Genomic DNA, 13,190 nt, shown 5'->3' with positions numbered 1-13,190 from the left:
GTTTCACCCTTCTCATTTTCTTGTGAAGGATCAGGTCACCAAGTCAACTCTACTATTCGGACCGAGTAAAGGTGGTCTCTATGAGTTTCCTTCATCATCTTCTCCATCTGTTCATGCGTCAGTTCGCACTTCCCTTGATCTGTGGCATCATCGTCTTGGCCACCCTCATGCACGTCTCCTTCGGTTAATGCTTCGCCAGCATAATTTACCTTTCTCATCTTCTCGTTTGGGTTCTCTTTGTAGTGCTTGCCAGCAGGGTAAAGCCCATCGTCTCACTTTACCGGTTACTAATAGTAGGAGTCTCTTTCCATTGGATCGTGTTCACAGTGATGTTTAGGGACCTTCCCCGGTTCCTTCTTGTAATGGACATCGGTATTATGTAATTTTTATGGACGACAATTCTAAATTTATTTGGTTTTATCCTATTGTGCGTAAATCTGAAGTCTTTCAAATTTTTGTTCAATTTAAGGCCCTTGTTGAGCACCTCTTTGACCGCAAAATTAAATCTGTTCAGACTGATTAGGGTGGGGAGTATCGCAATCTTCCCTCTTATTTTCTGCAGCTTGGGATTTCGCACAGGTTATCTTCTCCTCACACCCATGAGCAACAAGGGGCTGTTGAGCGTCGTCATCGCCATATTGTTGAGACGGGGCTCACCCTTCTTGCTCAAAGTGGTGTCCCGCAGTTTTACTGGCACTTTGCTTTCGAAACTGCAGTTTTTTTAATCAATCGTATGCCGTCTATTGTCTCTGGTGGTGTTTCTCCTTATCAGCTTGTTTTTCACAGGGTGCCTGATTACAATTTCTGGCGTGTTTTTGGTTGTTTATGCTTCCCTTACTTGTGTCCGTATAACCACCACAAAATGGATTTCCGTTCGCCTCCGTGTGTGTTTCTTGGGTATAGTCTTTCTCATCATGAGTATAGAAGTTTTAATCCTCAAACTAGTAAGTTCATAACTGCTCGCCACGTTCGCTTCGATAAGTCCATCTGTCCCCTCTCCAAGTCCGTTCTAGGACCTCCACCTAAGCCTCTCTATACGGTGGAGGTCCCTTGGGCTGCTGCCCCTGTTCATGTTGCACCGGACCTGGCTACCACACCCTCCCCACGCCAACACCCACCACCTCCATCTCCCATTCCTTTGGCCGACCCATCACCCTTGGCCGAAAACACTTCCCCGCCCCATTCACCCTTGGCCGAACCCTCTCCCACCTCCCCACCACTGCGTCTCCGCCCTCTGAGTGATATTTATGCTCAGACCCAGCCCATAAACCCAACTTCAGGACCCCGTGCTTTGGTTGCTACTAATGGTACTAATGCTTCTATTGAGCCTACATCTTTCTCGCAGGCATCTAAGTCCGTTGAATGGCGAGCTGCTATGTCTGAAGAATTCAATGCCTTAATCAAGAACGGCACGTGGTCACTAGTTCCTCCATCACCACACCACAATCTCATATGGTGCAAATGGGTGTTTCGAATTAAACGTAAAGCTGATGGCACCCTTGAACGATACAAGGCCCGCTTGGTTGCAAAGGGTTTTCACCAACAACAGGGGCTGGATTATGGTGAAACATTCAGCCTTGTAGTGAAATCCACCACAATTCGGAGTGTTTTGTCTATTGTTGTCTCACAAGGCTAGGCTGTCCATCAGTTAGACGTACACAATGCATTCCTCCACGGTTATTTGGAAGAGGAAGTTTATATGTCACAGCCGCCTGGTTTTGTGGACAAGACCCATCCAGACTTTGTGTGCAAGCTACATCACTCACTTTATGGTCTCAAGCAAGCACCTAGGGCGTGGTTCCAATGCCTTTCCGAGTTTCTTCTTCGTCTTGGATTTCAGGGCTCCAAGACGGATACATCATTATTTATTTGGCGCCATGGCAGCCAGGTTTGCTATATATTGGTTTCTGTTGATGATATATTGGTCAGCAGTAATGACCCACGGATGGTGACCTCACTTCTCCATCCGCTTTCGCATGAGTTCTCCATTAAGGACCTTGGGCCCCTACACTTCTTCTTGGGTATTGAGGTCCTTTCTCACTCTAACGGCATTCTTTTGACCCAAACAAGATATATCACTGATTTACTGCACAAGGCTAGAATGACAGATTGCAAGCCGGTTAAAACACCAATGGCAACGACTGCTAAGGCATCGGATTCAGGGGGTGCACCAATGCCAAACCTCACAGAATATAGGTCCATTGTTGGAGCGTTACAATATGTTACACTGACACGCCTCGATGTCTCTTTTGCTGTAAATCGGGCTTGTCATTTTATGCATTCTCCTACAGTGGACCACTGGCAACTTGTGAAGCGTATCCTTCGCTATCTCAAGAGTACCCACACTCATGGACTGCTAATTGAGTGCTCAACATCACGCTCCCTATAGGCATTCTCTGATGCTGATTGGGTTGGGGATGCCCTGGATCGCAAATCCACTGGTGGGTTTGCTATTTTCCTTGGCCTAAACCTTATTTCCTGGACCTCTCGAAAACAGCGTACTGTTGCCCGGTCCTCTACAGAGGCTGAATACAAGGCTCTTGCAGATGCATCTGCTGACCCCATTTGGTTGGAATCTCTATTTCAGGAACTTGGGTTTCCTTTGTCTGGGCCGCCAATTCTTTGGTGCGACAATATTGGCGCAACCTATCTCTCAGCCAACCCTGTTTTCCATGCACGTACCAAACACGTGGAAATTGATTTCCACTTTGTTCGTGACCGTGTTGCAAAAAGACTTCTTCAAGTCCAGTTCATCTCTACAAAGGATCAGTCGGCTGATACATTCACCAAAGCCCTTGGCATAGCCCGTTTTCAATTTTACGCGACAAGTTGAAGATTCGCGTTCCGAAATCTCCACCTTGAGGGGGTGTATTAAGGGTATAACAGTCTTTCTCGGATGACTTGCACATGGGGCAACACGGTTTCCTCTTAGAATGGAAACCGAGGATTCTCTCCTTATCAGCAGTCCACATATGATATGAGATCCATTCAAACATGGCAACTCAGCTCATAATATTCACTATAGCTTTACTCTATATTTTTTGCATATTTTATGCAACCATATCTCATTCTCTTTCCATGTATGTATCCTAAGAAGGATCCCACGATTGTAACCTCTTTATATTCTATCTATTGAGAGATCTTTGTGTCAATGGACAATACATTCACTTCAACAAGAGTGGATGATGGATCCAGATCTTCTACAATGCAGCTGCCCGTTCTGCTTGTACTTTGCAAACACAAGGCCGCGTGTAAAGACCACCTTACCCTCACTCGGGCAAGGTGCTCGGGCTGGGGTAAGGCGGTCTTTATGTGCGGCCCTGTGTCTGCACAGCACAGGCAGGACAGGCAGTTGCGTGGTAGAGGATTCAAATCCGTGGATGATGGCCAAACTGTTGTACAAGCCTTCCAAGATAAGGAATTTGCAACAGTGTTTGATTCCTTAAAATAATTTAAAACAAACAACAATCCTGAGAGGAGAGATACAATATGTTTGCAACGATAGGCTGAACTGACAAAGGAGGTGGGGAAGACTGGTTGTGAAGGTAACAAATTAACTCCTTATAGAGAGATTCCATCATTAAGAACTCCTGCCCCAACGAAATACCCTCCAATAGACCACCACTCATAGCTAGAGCTTCTCCAACCAACATATTCTCAAAGCATAGACAGTTTGATTTAGCAAGGCGTATGGTGCCATCACTGTTTTGAATGATCCCTTACCTCATCTGGTTTATTTTCTGTCAAATTTGCTTCGGACGCCATTAGGAAAAGTCGTTCTCCGGTAGCTTGGTTTTCGGTTATTTCACAAAAAGGTCTTCAACCGAGACAACCGATGTTTGGCTGGAAACTCCTTCATGGTAAGATTCCAACAACTGATGATAAAATCTTGGCCAAGGGTATTTCTTTTCCTTCCAGATATGATCTTTGTTTCTTGGCTGAAGAACCTTTTTCCCATGTTTTTCTTGGCTATGATTTTGCTCGGTCAATTTGGTCTTATTTTTCTTCAGCGTTTGGCTTGGGGTGGATTCGTCATAGTTCTTTTTTGGAAATTTTTTGTTGGTGGAAGCGGAATGCTGCTATTATTTCTGTACAAGAGGCGTCGATGGCAGGATTGATCTGATCCCATATTTTATTTGGTTGGAGAAGAATCATAGGCGATTTGAGTAAAAATATAGATTCCAAGCTCAGATTTCAGATTTGGTGTTAGAGTTGAGTGCTCTCTCTTCTCCCTTTGCACTCCATGTCTCTTTTCAAGCTGACCTATCTCTAGCGAAACATTTGAACCTCCATTATCTCCTTCGAAAGCCACAAAGAATTCAGAAGGTTTTTTGGGTTGCCCCTCCATCTCCTTGGATAAAGCTCAACATTGATGGATGCTCGCTTGGTAATCCAGGTCGCGCAGGTGCTGGAGGAGTTTTTTGAGTCGACCAGGTTACTATGTTTTTTTCTTTAGGCAATTCTTGGGTATCAAAAATAGCATTGAGGCTGAGTTTTATGCTCTTTTTTTAGGCTTGGATCATGCTCGTAGGATGAATATTTCTTCTCTTTGGATAGAGTGTGATTCAAATGTTGTGGCCATCTCTGTTTCTTAAGGAAGTATCCCTTGGATCCTGCGACAGTGTTGGTGGGGTTTACATTCTTATTTTCAATCTATTGGTTGGAAGATCTCACATTGTTTCAGAGAATGTAACCCGGTGGCAGATTTCTTAGCAAAGTCAGTAGCGAAGCAAAGAATCTCTTCAGCGATGGTGTCTTTTCCATCTTACTTTGAAAATGAACTTCTAATTATGGATGCGAAATGTAAGCCGAGATATCGATTTTATTAGTTGTTATTTTTCTGGTTGTAGGGATTGCTTGTTTGTGCCTTTCAATCCCTCCTGTTGATGGCCTTGCCGAAGGTAGGAGGGTCTGGTTCTGGCTTTTTGTTTGAGTTCTTGGATGTAGGCTTCTTTTTTCTTGTAAATTTTCTCCTTCTTTAATACAAATCATCCTTTTAGCAAAAAAAAAAAAATAGAACCTAATATGTTTAAATAAGATTTTTATCAATATAAAAAATTTATTTAAACATATTAGGTTCTATTAGAGTTCAAGATTTATAAACAGTCTCATATATTCATAATAAAGTCCATGTAAATAGTCTCATACTAGTAATTTAACCAATGTCTGAAGCGCCTAATTAACAATCTGTAGCATATCATAACTTAGAATTAGGTCGATCAAGTGTTTTAAATTAGGCCCATAAAGATTAAGGCCCAAACCCTGAAGACCTATGCTTAGACCCTAAAAATCATTTATCTTCTTCAACCTCTTATTTAATTCTTTTATATAAAATGTTATTGATGGAGCTTGAACATGGGACCTATTATCTGTATAGTTAAAATATAAACAAATGGGCAAAGCTATTAATTTATTAAATTATTTTTTGCCAAATTATATTTTATTAAATTTTCAAAACTAAATTGTTGTATACTATCCATCACCCAACACATTTTCAAATGAGAAAATCACCGATAGTTTGTAAATAAAATTACCTTAGGGTGAAAAATACTAAATCAACACCTAATGATTACGAAAAACATGTCATGTCTTAAGATTTTTAGGAAAAATTAGGGTGTTACACATTGGTTTATCCAAATTTGAATTTTGTGCCCAACACCAATTTTCCAAAGGAGCCCTTCTGTCAGAACTTTCCTACACCCTCGATGATGGTTCTCTAGGTCCATGATGGGGAATTTCCCAATGTTGCTTCTAGAAAATCACAATTTGGAAAGTAAATTGATTTCAAGAATTGTGCCCAGTGAAACATTGGATCACTAAAGAGTCTCCATGCCATTGTGGATAGCAAAGCCTTCTAAGAAATCAGAGTTTGGGACGTTATATGCTATAAGACCTTCTGGAACCAAAATGGAACTGGACCCGGTCACTCAAGCCCAACCCAATAATGATACAATAGAGGTCTAAACGCTTCCATGAATCATGATGTTGAGAAGAATCTTGTTCAATCCATGATTCTTCAAACCCTATTTACCATAAAAATAAAAAGGGTTTTCTATTAGTAGAATCCAACAACAACTCATCTTTCCAAAATTTGAGCAAAAACGCTCAAATTTTTTGGCAAAATCTTAACCTCTGGTTAGGGAGGTGAATTTGCATGTCTAAATCCGAAGGTTGAGGATGCTTTTCATCACTATTAGCATTTTATCACTAATCCATTACTTCCTCTCCAAGAGATAAGGATGACACATCAATCCCATCTGCCACAGTCAAAGCAAATCTCTCACAAGTTAACATCACTGAGAATAAGGAAACAAATAACTGTAAATCTTCCTGTAAATCTTATAAATCTTCTTCTACAGAGAGGGTGCCACATGTGTGTTGTGTGGACCTAGGTTCCAGGAATCGAACCACGGTAAGTATTTCCTCTAATTACCTCCTCTCTTCCAACTCTTTTAGTGAGTAATGAAGGAAGAAGGAGAAGAAAAAGGAGAGTACAGCAGCAACTCACAATCTTCTTCACCAACAATAATATTACCTGGTGAAATCCTGTATGAGATACTAACTCATGTGGCTCTCGATGATCTTCTTCGACGATGCAGATGGGTTTGTAGAGATTGGAATGCTCTCTTATATGACTCCACATTCAGACGCCTCCATTGTCAGAGGACACAATCAGTTTCTGGTTACCTCATTCAATATGATACTAAGAAGAGATTTCACACCAGCTTTGTCGGCTCCATTAATGCATCATCATCATCATCATCATCATCATCGATCTCTCTCGAATTTATACCAGGGATAAACCCTTGGATATGTACCTCTTCTTATCACGCACAAGGTCTGGTTTGTTGCATGAGTAAAAGCGAATACAACCCGTGCCCAAAGAGGTATTAATTGCTACTTTTATTAATTTAATATCTTTTGATTAAAGAATGTTCAATTACTTACAATTTATGTTCTAGGTCTCTTATTGTTTAGACGGTGGGTCTTGGTGTAACTGGTTAAAGATTGTTTCATTGTGACCAAGTGGTCACAGGTTAGACGAACTTGAAAACAATCTCTCTATGGAAGCCTCGTGCACTTGATACGCCTGTTTTGTTCAAGGTGGTGTTATTGTTTCCCTAATTATATATATATTTTGAATTTTTACTACTCCAATTTCATCAGCAGGTTCTATGTATGCAAGCCTGCGACGAAGCAATGGACAGAAATTCCAAATCCTAGGAATGGTTATTACCCAGATAGAATGGGGTTAGTGGTAGTGAAATCAAATCCGTTGCATTACAAGATTGTTCGATTCTCATCCTGTTATGGATGTGAGATATTTGATTCCAAGAACTGGGCATGGAGGACGCATTCGGAATTTCGGAGGTTGTCTTGTTGGCTTCACTTTGATTTGAAGGGGGAAGTTTTTTTGCATGGTTCTTTTCACTGGTTAACGACCTCTTTTGATAAACAAAAACAAAAACAAAAACATATATTTGCTTTCGATCTTTATAAAGAGAATTGGAGGTTTATCATGTTGCCTCCTCAATCACAAGAGGAGGAAGTAGAAGCCATAAATTGTGGTGAGCCTCTAATTGACAATTTCTTAGTGAATTGTGATGGGCTTCTTGGACTGATATACACTCATAACCAGATGGATGAATTTTGCTCATTATGGATTGAGGTGTGGGTGATGGAGGATTACTTGAAAGCAGAGACATGGAAAAAGAAATACAGTTTGAGCTTGATAATACCAGACGGGAATGTGAGTGGACATGGGTATTCTATATTGGGATTGAACACAATGGATAGTATTTTGATGACGAATTTTGACAAGTTGATTTGGTACAATTGCAGCACTGGAGTTCCAACCAAAGTGATTAACCTTGAAGAGCCAACTATTTTTCCCGACTCTTGTATTCATCCATTTATTTCCGATTATGTACCTTGTAATCTAAGGGCCAAAAGAGAATCCAATAGAATAAAGAAAAAATAATCTAGAGCCAGCACAGGAACTTTCTTTTGATGAGAAAGGTGAGCACTTTCAGTTTTAGATCTACCCATTAGAGCTTGATCTTGCACTTGAAAATATACAACTTCTGTTGCTCTTTGTATTAATTAGGACTGAGTTTTCCTTCAGCCACGTTTATTGGGGAATTCAATGATCAAGGAAGATGTCACATGCTTACATTCACTTAGTTGGACGAAATGGTCACATGCCAAGCATAAATCAGAGTGAGAAACCATATGTGGTCATTTTATATAGACTTGAATTTGATTATGTGGATGACTTTTATTCAAAGTAAAAACTTAGGAGTCTTGACCGCCCAAGTTCTAAAACTTAACTTTTTCCTTTCATATATTACTATGAATTATCATCCGAACCGATTACGGACGATGTTTTCGATCTTATACAATAAAGGTGGGAGTTGATAATGACATAAACATCCAATCACTGGGTCACCTAATGAGTAGTGAGGAGATTCTTCCTGCTCCATGGGTAAAGAAAAACTTATTAAACAATAATTTTCAAGACCTGGTCAAAACTTATGGCAAAAATTATTAGACCTTCTAAATCCAAAATGGAACTGGAGCAGGTTAGATTCAAATTCGGCCCACTATGATACAATAAGGGTCTAACTTTAACCACTCATTTAGCATCACAAGCTCAACTTTTTTATGGTAAATTTTTTTTTTTTCTTTTTTAAGAAAAGAATCTCAAAGAATATTATCACATTGGATCAGTTTTGGTTTGAGAATGAGTGAGTCCAAAACATGATCCAATAAGGATGCAACGATTTGGATTTGGTTTCGATTTCTCTTATCAATTTGGTTTTGGTTTATCATGTAAATATCATTTACCACAAAAAAAAAAAAAAAAAAAAAAGGTTTATCATGTAAATATATTCATACGTATGGAAAAAACATATATTTTTATATAAATTTTGGTGCTGCCGTTTTGTATCTTGTTGTTTTGGTTTCAACCTAGATTTTAAAGTTTGGTTCGATGGTTAGGATGCTTCAATAACTCATTAATCCATTACCCAAAAGTGTTTTTTACAAATAGAATCCTTCAAAAATTCATCTTTCCAAAATTTCGAAACCCTAAAGAAAAATCTCCACCTTCGGTTAGGGAGGTGAATTTGCATATCTAAATCCGATGGTTTAGGATACTTTTCATCACTATTGTCATTAATCCATTACTTCCTCTCCAAGTTCTACAAGGAGTTTTTTTTTTTGTTCATGGATTGAGCTATGGGTGATGGAAGATTACTTGAAAAAAGAAATACAGGTTGAGCTTGGAACCACTAAACCAGATTGTGGGATGGTATTATATATTGGCAATGGACAAAATGGATAGTATTTTGGTGAAGACTTTTGACAAGCTCATATCCTACAATTGCATCACCAGAGCTCCTACCGAAGTGAAGAAGCTTGAATTTCCAACTGGTATTTAGTTCATTCTTTTTCTTCTTCTTTTTTGCGTGGAAGATTCTCAGGTAGGAGGAATCTGTACGTCTACCTTTCTGCATTTTTTTTAGATTTCTGTGTTAGATTTTTTTATATACATTTTTATTTCTCAGCAAATAGCGCTTCTGTCAAACAATTAAAACTAGCCCATTTCTGCAAATGCCACAAATTGTGATCTGTACCAATTGAAAAGATTCGTCCTGCTCCGTGGGTGAAGAAAAACTTATTAATCCAAAATTTTCAATCCCTGGTTATAATTTATGAAGTTATATACCTTTTTTTTTTTTTTGGTTTTGGTAAAAGATGATCTATTCATTCAAATGTGAGGGAGACGTGGCTAGGGGGGTTACAAGGCTCCTTCAACTATAAAGTGGATAATGGATCCAGATCTTCTACGGTGCAGCTGCCTGTCCTGCCTGTGCTTTGCAAACGCTAGGCCGCGTGTAAAGACCACCTTACCCTCACTTGGGTAAGGCGCTCAGGCAAGGGTAAGGTGGTCTTTATGCACGGCCCTGTATCTGCACAGCACAGGCAGGACGGGCAGTTGCGCCATAGAGAATCCAAATCCGTGGATGATAGCCAAACTGTTGTACAAGCCTTCCAAGCTAAGGAATCTGCAACAGTGTTTGATTCCTTAGAAATAATTGTAAACAAACAACAATCCTGAGAGGAGAGATACAATATGTTTGCAACAATAGGCTGAACTGACAAAGGAGGTAGGGAAGACTGGTTGTGAAGGTAACAAACATATTAACTCTTTACAGGGAGATTCCATCATTAAGAACTCCAGCCCCAACTAAATATCCTCTCCAATAGACCAACACGATAGCTAGAGCATCTCCAACCAACATATTTGCAAAGCATAGACAGTTTGATTTAGAAAGGAGTATGGTGCCCTCACTATTTTGAATGATCATTTCTAAACCACAATGAGTTGAACATCACAACGTACCTCTTGGACTCGTGGTCTAGATGTCCACAGTAGTAGCAGAAAAGGGTGAGTCTCTCATACTTGACTGAAATTGGAATCTTGCTCCCCGACCTCCTCGTTTAATATTAATAACATTTCGAAGGGAAGGGCATTAAGCACATTAATACTGATCCTGCATCTCAAAGTCCTCACTCCAAACTGCATGCCCTGAAAGAGTGAAACTTCACTTGGTGTTCCAATTTTGTGTGCCAACTGGAAAGCAAACTCTAGGGTAAACAACTCCTGTTGAACTTCATGGAACTTTACCCAATACTCAACATGTTGAAAAGACCAGTCTTCATCAGATCTCCACCTTTCCATTACAATAAGATTTCCACCCACAGACCATGGCCCTTCTTCACTCATAACCACCGTTTGCCATGTCAAGAGGGAGAGGGTGTTTGAACTGGAACAAGAACCTAGCTATAACCATGAAGGGGAGTCACGGCTACCGGGTACTGTGGATTCCAAGCCTTACGACTACAATTTGACCTACCAGACAGAGGTCGAAGTTTTGGTTCAGCCATTCTTCCAAACTTTCTTCTAATTCCAGATCATCATCATCATCATCATCATCATCATCATCATCATCATCATCATCAGTGTCCTCATCTCCATCAGGGGTGGGCGTGGAATTGGCGAAAGGTTGGATGCCTCTGAGGTGGGTAGAGGGGTCTGTTGCTGGGAGATTTCAGGTTGAGGTTGTGAATGAAGAAGAGGAGCAGGAGTTCCTTGCTTAGGATTACCATCCATTGCAGAGAGGAGTAAAAGTGCAGACGAACGAAATCACAAGACGGAGAGCACGGATATCACCAGAGAAGACACAAGCACAAGGTGGACTTACCATTCATTATCAATGATCGACTTACGTGAAACACCCATATTAGTAGTAAAACAATTCATTAATAATGAACCATTCAAGTATGCTAGGTTCATGTTACTCTAATAGAACCTAAGAGGTCCCGTCAAGAGAGGGGATGACTCCTGTGAATGGTCCCTTAACTCATCTGGTTTATTTTCTGTCAAATCTACTTGGGACGCCATCAGGAAAAGTCATACTTTGGTAGCTTGGTCCTCGGTTATTTGGCAAAAAGGTCTTCCACCGAGACAATCAATGTTTGGCTGGAAACTCCTTCATGGTAAGATTCCAACAACTGATGATAAAATCTTGGCCAACGGTATTTCTTTTCCTTCCAAATATATTTTTTGTTTCTCGGCTGAAGAACCTTTATCCCATGTTTTTCTTGGTTGTGATTTTGCTCGGTCAATTTGGTCTCATTTTTCTTCAGCCCTTGGCTTGGGATGGATTCATCATAGTTCTTTTTTGGAAATTTTTCGTTGGTAGAAGCGGAAAGCAGCTATTATTTCTTTAAAGGAGGTGTGATGGCAGGTTGATTATGATCCCGTATTTTATTTGGTTGGAGAGGAATCATAGGCGATTTGAGTCAAAATATAGATCCCAAGCTCAAATTTCAGATTTGGTGTTTGGAGTGTTGAGTGTTCTCTCTGCTCACTTTGCGCTCTGTGCATGTCTCTTCTCAAGCTGACCTATCTCTGGCAAGACATTTGAACCTCCATTATCTCTTTCGAAAGCCACAAAGAAATCTGAAGATTTTTTCTGGATAAAGCTCAACATTGATGGATGCTCACTAGGTAATCCAGGTCGTGCAGGTGCTGGAGGAGTTTTTCGAGACGACCAGGCTACTGTGGTTTTTTCATTTAGGCAATTCTTGGGTATCAAAAATAACTTTGAGTCTGAGTTTTATGCTCGTTTTTTTAGGCTTAGATCATGCTCGTAGGATGAATATTTCTTCTCTTTGGATAGAGTGTGATTCAAATGTTGTGGCCATCTCTGTTTCTCAAGGAAATATCCCTGGTTTCTGTGACAATGTTGGTGGGGTTTACATTCTTATCTTCAATCTATTGATTGGAAGATCTCACATTGTTTCAAAGAATGTAATCCGGTGGCAGATTTCTTAGCTAAGTCAGCAGTGAAGCAAAGTATCTCTTCACTAATGGTGTCTTTATTTCCATCTTACATTCAATATGAACTTCTTTTGGATGTGTAGTGTAGGCCGAGATATCAATTTTATTAGTTGTTATTTTTTCTGGTTGTCGAGGAGGGTCTGGTTCTAGCTTTTTGTTTGAGTTCTTGGATGTAAGCCTCTTCTTTCTTGTAAATTTTCTCCTTCTTTAATACAAATCATCCTTTTAGCCAAACAAAAAATAAATAAATAAATAATAGAACCTAATATGTTTAAATAAGATTTTTATCAATATGAAAACTTATTTAAACATATTAGATTCTATTAGAGTTCAAGATTTATAAATAGTCTCATATATTCATAATAAAATCCATGTAAATAGTCTCATACTAGTAATTTAACCAATGTGTGAAGGCCCTAATTATCAATCTGTAGCATATCATAACTTAGAATTAGGTCGATCAAGTGTTTTAAATTAGGCCCATAAAGATTTAGGCCCAAACCCTGAAGACCTATGCTTAGACCCTAAAAATCATTTATCTTCTTCAACCTCTTATTTAATTCTTTTATATAAAATGTTATTGATGGAGCTTGAACATGGGACCTATTATCTGTATAGTTAAAATAAAAACAAATGGGCAAAGCTATTAATTTATTAAATTCTCTTTTACCAAAATATATTTTATTAAGTTCTCAAAACTAAATCATTGTATGCTATCCATCACCTAACACATTTTCAAATGAGAAAATCACCGAAAGTTTGTAAATAAAATTATCTT

Source organism: Telopea speciosissima, chromosome 10 (assembly GCF_018873765.1).
Source record: "Telopea speciosissima isolate NSW1024214 ecotype Mountain lineage chromosome 10, Tspe_v1, whole genome shotgun sequence".
Taxonomy (NCBI): domain Eukaryota; kingdom Viridiplantae; phylum Streptophyta; class Magnoliopsida; order Proteales; family Proteaceae; genus Telopea; species Telopea speciosissima.
The sequence above is the reverse complement of the archived record's forward strand: the minus strand, read 5'-3'. Positions refer to the sequence as shown.